Source organism: Leopardus geoffroyi, chromosome B3 (genome assembly GCF_018350155.1).
Source record: "Leopardus geoffroyi isolate Oge1 chromosome B3, O.geoffroyi_Oge1_pat1.0, whole genome shotgun sequence".
Classification (NCBI taxonomy): Eukaryota; Metazoa; Chordata; class Mammalia; order Carnivora; family Felidae; genus Leopardus; species Leopardus geoffroyi.
In genome coordinates, this window is record NC_059337.1 from 105,741,523 (window position 1) to 105,750,519 (window position 8,997).

The window sequence follows — 8,997 nt, forward strand, 5'->3', positions numbered from 1 at the left end:
TCCTATATATCACTAGTTCCTCTAGCTGTTACATTTTAAAGGGAATGCTATAAGCAGACATGAGGATATAGAGTTGCAGCCTAGAGAGTTTCATGAAACAAAATGATCAGAGTAGAATTTGGTTTTCGTAAACAATCCTAAAGTCTATGTATTTATTAAATTCTTATACAAAATGTGTTAGGTCTTTGAACTGGCAAACTCGGGCAGGGAAATCTTGCAGAAGCATCTTTTTCCCCATGAGATTTTCTTTTTAAATTTATATTCCTTAAGTGGAGGCTATTCCCACATTTCTGGCTTTCTAGTGGGTTCTGACATTTTATTCTGAATGTTGTACTTAGCTAGAAGCAGGAAATAAAGGAATCTATTTTCAACTGTAAGGGGAGGTTTTTTTTATTGAAAATAATCTTTTATGATTACAAATACAGTATATGTGTATTATAGAAAATTTAAAAATACAAATAAGCAAAAAATAAGAATATGAAACACTATTTTTATTATTCAGAGAGGATTCCTATGTACCTTTTGTTGTATATCCTTCCAGATCCCTAGCCAATTATGCATATATATATGTATTTTGGTTCTTAGAATGAAATCATACCTTACTTGCTATTTTGCCACTTGATTTTTAAAGTGAAAGGTCTCTGCCTTCCCATGTAAACGCATTTATATGTAATATCTAGGACACATTTACATTTCCTCAAGTGTTTAGAGGAACTTTTAAAAAAATTTAAAAATTCAAATAAATAAATAAATAAATACAATTAAAAAATTACATTCAAAATCAATCCTTGATAAAAGGATGTTATTCTAAATATTTGCCTAAATTCAGTTGATTCAGAGCATTCATGGGAAGTCTTTAGTAGGCCTAATGGTTGAAATTGATAATCATGTGGTGAATCTGTTGTATGGATTGATTGATTCTGACCATAGCTATAGAGTTACCAGAATGAAAGATGAACTTGTGCTCTGGTGAATTCAGAGACTGAAATGACACCCATTCTGTCAAGAAGTTCCTAATAGGAATGAAAAGAACATACAATGTGATGAATGTAACAGTCCTTATATCTGTAGCCTTTGCTTTCTTTTGTATTTCTTTATGTAATGTGTGAATAAGGTTTACGAAGTTAGAATCTTTGGAACGGACCCAGTGATTTGCTGGCCACTAGCATTTATCCCATAAATGACTTTTTTGAGCTTTGTCCCCTAAATGATATCCCATGTTAGGAAAGAGTTACAGTTATTCCCCCAAAGCCAAAACTAGGCCAAGGGAGAAACATTCTTTCTCCAGAATCTCATTAGTTGATATTTAGAGGAAAGGATTTAAGAGGCTGAAAATATGGCTCATTGCCTAAGACACACATATTTTATTCTTAAAAAACAAATTTGTGGAAGATAGCATTGTAACATTTAGATAAATGTGCCTAATTTTCTGTTTGTCCTCACACCCAAGTTTTTAAGTTAAAAGTTATTTAAAACCTACACATTAAATAAAATTAAAAAAAAGGCAAATCAGGGTGCCTGGCTGGCTCAGTCAGTTAAGTATCTGACTTCCGCTCAGGTCATGATCTCATGGCTCATGAGTTTGAGCCTCACTCAGAGCCTAGAGCCTGCTTCGGATTCTGTGTCTCCCTCTCTCTCTGCCTCTCCCCTGCTTACACTCTGTCTCTGTCTCAAAAATAAGGCAAATCAACATTACTCTACTAATCAAACAATTCTTAATATTTTGATGTGGTTCCTCTAAGTATTTTTTCTATGCATATGCCATAGTTGCTGTCCTATACATAAAAATATGTATATGTATATACACATACATATATATGCTTATATATAAACTTGTATATAAGTATATAATGTATATATGTAAGTGTGTATATATTTATATATATTTATATTATATATTAAATATATATTTATTATATATGTACTTAAATGATATATAATATTTTATTGTTGTATTCAATAGTTTATTTAGCCATTCCTCCCATGATGGAAATTTATTTTATTTCTATTCAGGACCCAGCAACTCTGGCCCACCCACCAACTCTGCCTGAAATGTTCTTCCTTCCTTTCCCCACCCGTTCTCAGGGCATGTCTCCAGAATCCACATTCTAGACTGTTCCCTCAAGGAGCTTGATCTCAGAGGTCAAGCTTCATTTTGGCTCTCTTGCTCTGCTCTACCCCGATGTACTTGACATTTTGAACTGTTCCTTCTGGTAAGGCCAGGAAGCTGAACTTAAATTCTCTGTTCATTTTGCTTCTAACCCTGTCTATATTTTCCCAGCTAGTCTTAGGTTTATAGATCTTGGCTTGGGCCAGAGCACAAGGCCTCAGCTCTCCACTGGATAAAAGTCAGGGTGGCAGGGAAAGGCCACTAAATCTCTGGTCTGTGCCTATTAAAAATGACTCTGGGATGAGCGATTTTTTTTCATAAAATTTCCCCTCACACTCAGGATTATTTTTTTAGGATAGAATCCCAGAAATGGAATTACTAAATTAGGGATTATGACTATTTTTAAAGCTGTTAATATTTATTATCAACTGAATATAGCTAACATTTATTAACTGCTTCTGAGACATTATCTCATTTACTTCTCACAACAGTCATATACATATCCTCATTATGGGTAAGGAAATGGATGCGTAGAGAGTATGTTTAACACTACAGTGCATTATTTTGAGCTATCAAAATGGCTCTGTCATTGTTTATTATAACTCAAAAGGCAACAATAGGTTTTGTTAATGTGTTTACCTATTTTTGGTGGAGGGGGGAGTATGGTAACAGGAAAGGTTGGTTAAATAATTTTGTTTCTTTTTTAAAAAAATTGTTAAAAATGTTTATTTATTTTTGAGAGAAAGAGAATGCAAGTGGGGGAGGGACAGAGAGAGAGCGAGACACAGAACCCAAAGCAGGCTCCAGGCTCCGAGCTGTCAACACAGAGCCCGACGCGGGGCTCGAACTTATGAACGGTGAGATCACGACCTGAGCCAATGCCGGACACTTAACTGACTGAGCCACCCAGCCACCCCAATGATGTTTCTTTTTAAAAAGTAGTTGTGAATTTTCCCTTTGAGCATTATTTGTACAAAGGTTGTCAGATTTATGAACACCAAATCAGTTTTAAACCAAAAGATAAAACAGGAGGGCTCATTGTTGAATTATTCATCAGCTATTTCAGTACCTCCCATATGTATAGCACTGTGTTAGGAGCTATGTGGATGCTGAGCTAGAATGTGGGCTCCATGAGTGGAAAAGAGGAGAGGGATTCTGTCTACTTTGTTCAGTGCTATATTACAGCACCAGGACAGTGCTTGGCACACAGTAGGTCCTCAAGAAATATTTGTGGAGTGAATGAAAATGTGTTCATCGTTTTTACCAGTTAGGATTTGGTTCATCAGTGAGTGACAGAAACTTCAAAATAACAAAGACTAGGGGCACCTGGGTGGCTCAGTCAGTTAAGTGTCCAACTCTTGATTTCAGCTCTGGACATGATCTCACTGTTTCGTGGGTTCAAGCCTCATGTTGGGCTCTGTGCTGGCAGTGCAGAGCCTACTTGGGATTCTCTGTCTCCCTTTCTCTCTGCCCCTCTCCCACTCGTGCTGTCTCTGTCTCTCTCAGGATAAATAAATAAGCTTAAAAAAAATTTTTTTTAAGTAACAAAGACTTAAGCTGGACGGAAATCTATTTCTTTTTTTTTTTTTTTTAAATTTTTTTTTCAACGTTTATTTATTTTTGGGACAGAGAGAGACAGAGCATGAACGGGGGAGGGGCAGAGAGAGAGGGAGACACAGAATCGGAAACAGGCTCCAGGCTCTGAGCCATCAGCCCAGAGCCCGACGCGGGGCTCGAACTCACTGACCGCGAGATCGTGACCTGGCTGAAGTTGGACGCTTAACCGACTGCGCCACCCAGGCGCCCCTGTGGAAATCTATTTCTTACATGAAATTAATCTAGAGGAAAACAACCCAGGCAGTTAGGGAAGGCTCATAATATCATCAGGGCCCAGTGTATCCATGTCTTACTGCTCTGTATTCTCTGGCATCTGACTTTCACTTCAGGGTCCCAGCTGACTGCTTGAGCTCCAGCCATCACATCAACATTTCCAAGAAAAAGGAGAAAAGAAGAGCACGCTTCCTTTCTTGAAAGGCACTTCCTGTAAGTTGCACACAGCTCTTTTATTTATCTCACACTGGCCAGAACTTAATCACATTGTGACTTCTAATAGCAAGGAGGCTAGAAAATGTGGACTTTGTTATGGCTGGCTATGTGCCCCAGGTAAAACTGGAAGTCCATTATTCTGGAAGAAGGAAAAAATGTATTTGGGGACAGCTCGCAAGATCTCTTGGTAGTAAACTTAAATCTTCTTAGGAGATGAAGCCATATACACATTAAATTTTAAATAATCACATAAAGGTTTTATATTATTGAAACCAAACAAGTTGTATAGTTGATAGGAAGCACAGAAAGAATACAGTTAAAAACAGCATCGTGGTTGAGGCGTGGGCCTGGATACATGGAGGGTAGTGGGCAAATTGGAGGATAGTCCAAGGGCAGCAGATGTTTTATATTATGTAGTGGTGGTAAAAATAAAAAACGAAAATTATAGTGGTTATGAATAAAATTCTGCTTTTGATCATCAAGAAAAGGTCATAGTCAAGGTTTCAAAATCAATATATTTTATTTAAAGGGTACTTTTATTTCCTTTAAACAAATTTTTAAAGTCATGTTACTTGGACTTCTCCCTTCAAGCCTCCTGCAGTTCTGCTGTGTTTAATCAGTGGTTCTCCAAGGCCTCAATTTTCTTTATAAGGCTCCACTGTTCCTTTGTGGGGCACAGTACTCTTAGGGAACTCTTGTGGCCAATGGAGATTTCTCCCAGAGTTAGGGAACTGTAGTGTCCCTGTTCAACAACTGCTGTCTCAAAAGTCCCTAATGTAAAAAAAAGGGGGAAAAAAATTGTTCCACATATTTAGAGACTGGATTTCTTTCTCTTAACTTATTTAAAAAATTATACATTCAGTACACATTCATCAAAGAATTAGAAAACATGGGTGGGCAAAATGAAAAAAATAACCTATAATTCCACTCTCCAGAGATGACCACAGTTAATATTTTTTATGCCTCAAAAAATATTCACATAAACATTTATTTAAAAAAAAATACTGTCAGATCAATGTTCACTACACTTTCAATTTAACGATCTAGCGTGAACTCTTTTTTGGTCAGTAAGTATAATTGCATCATCATTTCAAAAGGCTACATAATATTTTGTGGGGGCAATGTGGAAAGCCCGACTTTCAGTGATATGAGATATGTCTGTGTTCCTTTTTATCAGGAATTTAGGAGAACTGCTTACTTACAGGAGCAGACAGGGAGCAGAAGGCTTGAAAGAAGGTCATCAGAGAAGGTTAGTTTCACGCTTGCCTGAGGGTGAGAGACTGAATCTAATACCTGGACAACTGGTCGCTCCCAAAGGAGGCCCTCTGGAGAGGTGGCTATCAGTGGGGATCAGTATTGCTCATAGCCTGGGGCTCCCCCAGGAAGCAGCCTGGAGCCCAGGTGAGAGCCTGTTTGGAGGCAGATGGTGCTGGAGAAGTCACGTCAGGCCAGCTGGTGTTCTGTAAGCAGCCCTCATTTGTTGGATCCTTCCTTTTTCTCCAACTGGCGTTAGGGGGTCAGAGCTCTGTCACCCTGGGTGTAGATTTGTGCCTTCTTTGACTGCTACCTCATTCCTCAGTTACCTCACCCCCTTATTCACCAGTTGCTCACATTCTGCTACCAATATCTGGTGTACATTGAATGCAATTACTTCATGAGCTAGGAATGTGCAAGCGCTTAAGTCTTCCCACTCAGGAGCCTCTAGAAATAAAACAGATTAGGTAGCAGCTAGGGTGGGATAATCAAGTACATTTTTTAACAGTGACATAATAACTTTCCTCGGTGATTTCCTATTGTTTGAAGGGGATCATTATCTCTCTGTGAAACCACATCTGACATTGAGGCTGAAGTGAGTTGCTGAAATGCTGGTCCTTACCTCTGAATGGTAAGAGCCCACCTGCCTCCATCTAATGGGCTTTGCACCATCAGGGCACCAAACGGATGCTGGGCGCTTGCAGGCTGCCCTGATGTTGTGCACTGAGGGACATGTCTTATAATGTGAGAACTGCACCTGAAATAGATTCTGCTCCACAAGACCAAACTTGTTCTTTCTAGAGGATAAATGACCTCAGGGATCATTGGCTTTTAAGTGTTATAAATTTTTATGACATTATGAAAGAGATGGGGCTGCAATAAATCACTTAGAATTAACTATTTCCATTTTCTGGATAATGGATTGGGTGTAGTGTCCCAGCAACTGTGGGTAGACTACAGGGGGGAGTCCAGACATAAGATACAAAATGTGTACAACAAAATTGTCCAAGTAAGCCATGTTACCTCTCCCCTGATATGGCTGATTATTTAAATAGAAGTTCACTGCTCAGCAGCAGTGTTAATCATTGATGGGAAATTAAATGAAAATAAAACCTGGTTAAGTTCTTAGAGGATCCCAGAATGGGAATTTGGAAAGGTAAGGGTAGCCTTAGGCTAGATAAGCTGGGGAAGTAACTGAAGATAAAAACAGAAGAATTCAAGGGGGATTAATGCAGAGATATAAACCTGAGGGAAATGAAAGAAAGAAAGGAAGGGAGGAAGGGAAATAATTGCAGATATAACTTTTACATAGTATGGAAATAAAAATGTTTCAAAATGCTAAAAATGGTTTTTTAGGTAAAAGAGCCAGAGTTGGAGTAGGTTTCACATGTTAAGTAGAATTCTGCGTATTCAGAAGGATCCTTTTAATTTTTTTGGTAAGGGAAAATTCAAAGACTGAGAAAGATGCCACATGTTTCCAGGGGACAGTCTTTTGGAGGTGCGTTGCCTGGAAGTTATTCTGTCTATTAATAGTCATGGAGTTTAAGTAGCTTTTTAAAGGGGAATTGAGATCAGGGACTAAGGGGAGTCTTGTGATTTGACAGTCAAGGCTATTGGCCACTGGGCTATGTGTCCATAGGTGCCAGTGCTGAGAGAAACAAAAAAAGTCTGAAAACAGATGAGGAAACAGAACTAGAGAATCATAAAGCACTTTGTTGAAGGTTACACTGCTAACTATTGGCATAGCAAATTCCTTGATGATTTAGATATTGCTAAGGAATCCAGTGACTTTGGGATAAGTTGTGGATCAATCAGCAGAAGGCAAGTAGGTAGGATGTTTTAGGCCCAGACAGTGAGACGTACTTTATATTTTTCTCAGCTTCTGTGAAATGTTGGCATCGAACAGGTGGTTGTAACCCTAGCAAAGGCTGGGAAAGGGGCCATGGCTGTGCAGTTGGGAATGTTGAGTTGGGTGTTATCGTCCAAGATAATGGACCAGTCATCTAGGTAGAGCTAGCTAGAAGTATCAAATCCTCAGGAGTTGTGAAGCTTAAGTGGTGGTGGGTCAAAGACGGAAGAGGCAATATCTGGGATAGAGTCTCCAGAAAGGGTCAAATGGTCAAATGCTTTAGCATTTTGCTGTTAAGAACTTCTTTCTGCCTTGCCCTGTACCTGGGCCTTGTCAGTCTTAAAGCAGCGGTATTTGGAAGCAGCTGTTAAACACAGATGTTGTACTTGTGAGAAAAAGTTTGCAAGTGTCAGAAAATAGTGAAGTCAACCTAAGCAAAAGTAGCTATTATTAGGAGACAAGGTACCTTGGGATCTTGGGACTAGCCTAGAAGCAAAGACTGGAAGCCTGTTAGGCCTTTCTGTCTCTAGTGTTTGTTCCTCTCTGTGTTTCTGCTTGGTGTGTTGGGAAACAACCTTATTCTAATCGGCACTGTCAGCACACCAGTGGAATAGAGTGTCCAGGCCTGCACTCCAAGTTGGGAGGGGACAGCATGAAGTCTGTTCGAAGGGGAGCCATAGGTACGATTGAAGAGCTAAAAACAGTTAGGTCCGAGAGGAGAGGCTAAAGGACTGGGAATAATTCATTGAGAAAAAGTCCACAATTCGACAGCAAATCGTCTTAAGTATATGATAGATTATCAGTGTGAGAAGATGGCGACAGACTGACTGTTCTTTGTCTTCACTAAGGATAAACCAAGAGGGAACAGACTTGAATCACAGCAAAGACGGATTCAGGCTGGATGAAAAGTAGGAGGTAGTGGCCGTGGAGGCTGCAGGCATCTTGATGGCTTTTGGGAGAAAGTGGAGGAGCTCTTTGGACAAATGGGTGATTCTTGTCTCTCTGGAATGATGTTTGCTCTGTCTTCAGGCAGGGTGGTGACCTAGAAGGGCCTCTCAGCCCTTCTTAGTTTGGGGACAGATTGTTTGTTGGGTCAGAGAAGCTCTTGTTTTGTCTGGCCACTGTCTGAAGGGACTTCTTAAGCTCTTTGGTATTTTCTCAGGGTTACAACCATATTGTGCCATTAAATAATTTTCTACCTTCTGTTCATTAGTCTCAAGTTTCAGTGTCTAACTGACAAAGTACATTTATGTTAGACTTTTAGGTTTGGGACATATGTTGCTGTTTATTTAGAAAATGATTAAATAATATGACGTCCAAGCTGCTTCCTGCCTTCAGAGCATCCAGCGACTATTTCACAGATATGAGACTGAAATGCTTATTTGTTTTGTTTTCAATCATATGATTTAATTTTTAAAATAAAATTAATTAATATATGCCTTCCAATTGCAAAAGAAAAATGATTTATATCTCCTCCTCTTAATTCTTTAAACTCAACATTTACCTTATTCAGGTACATGTGATTTAAGTATACCGCTCAGCTCATAAAGTGAAGGTGGGGGGGGGGGAGTAACATTTGGCGATGAAATCCTCAAAACTAGCTTTGAATGTTGGCTGTCTTATGCATTCAACGGAAACCTTCAGATGATAGCAAAAAGTCCATTGAAACTTGAAACTTTCATCTAGTACTTATCAAGAAAAATGTCTTCAGATGTTTCCCAGCCAAAGACACCATGGC

At 39.0% G+C, this 8,997-nt stretch overlaps 1 long non-coding RNA gene across 1 annotated transcript; it reads left to right on the forward strand.

Annotated features, from left to right (window-relative positions):
* Nucleotides 1-3,927: 3,927 nt before the first annotated feature.
* Nucleotides 3,928-8,705, forward strand: LOC123583916. Its single transcript, XR_006705045.1, has 2 exons — nt 3,928-4,153; nt 5,334-8,705. It is a non-coding gene; the product is annotated as an uncharacterized LOC123583916 (long non-coding RNA).
* Nucleotides 8,706-8,997: the final 292 nt, after the last annotated feature.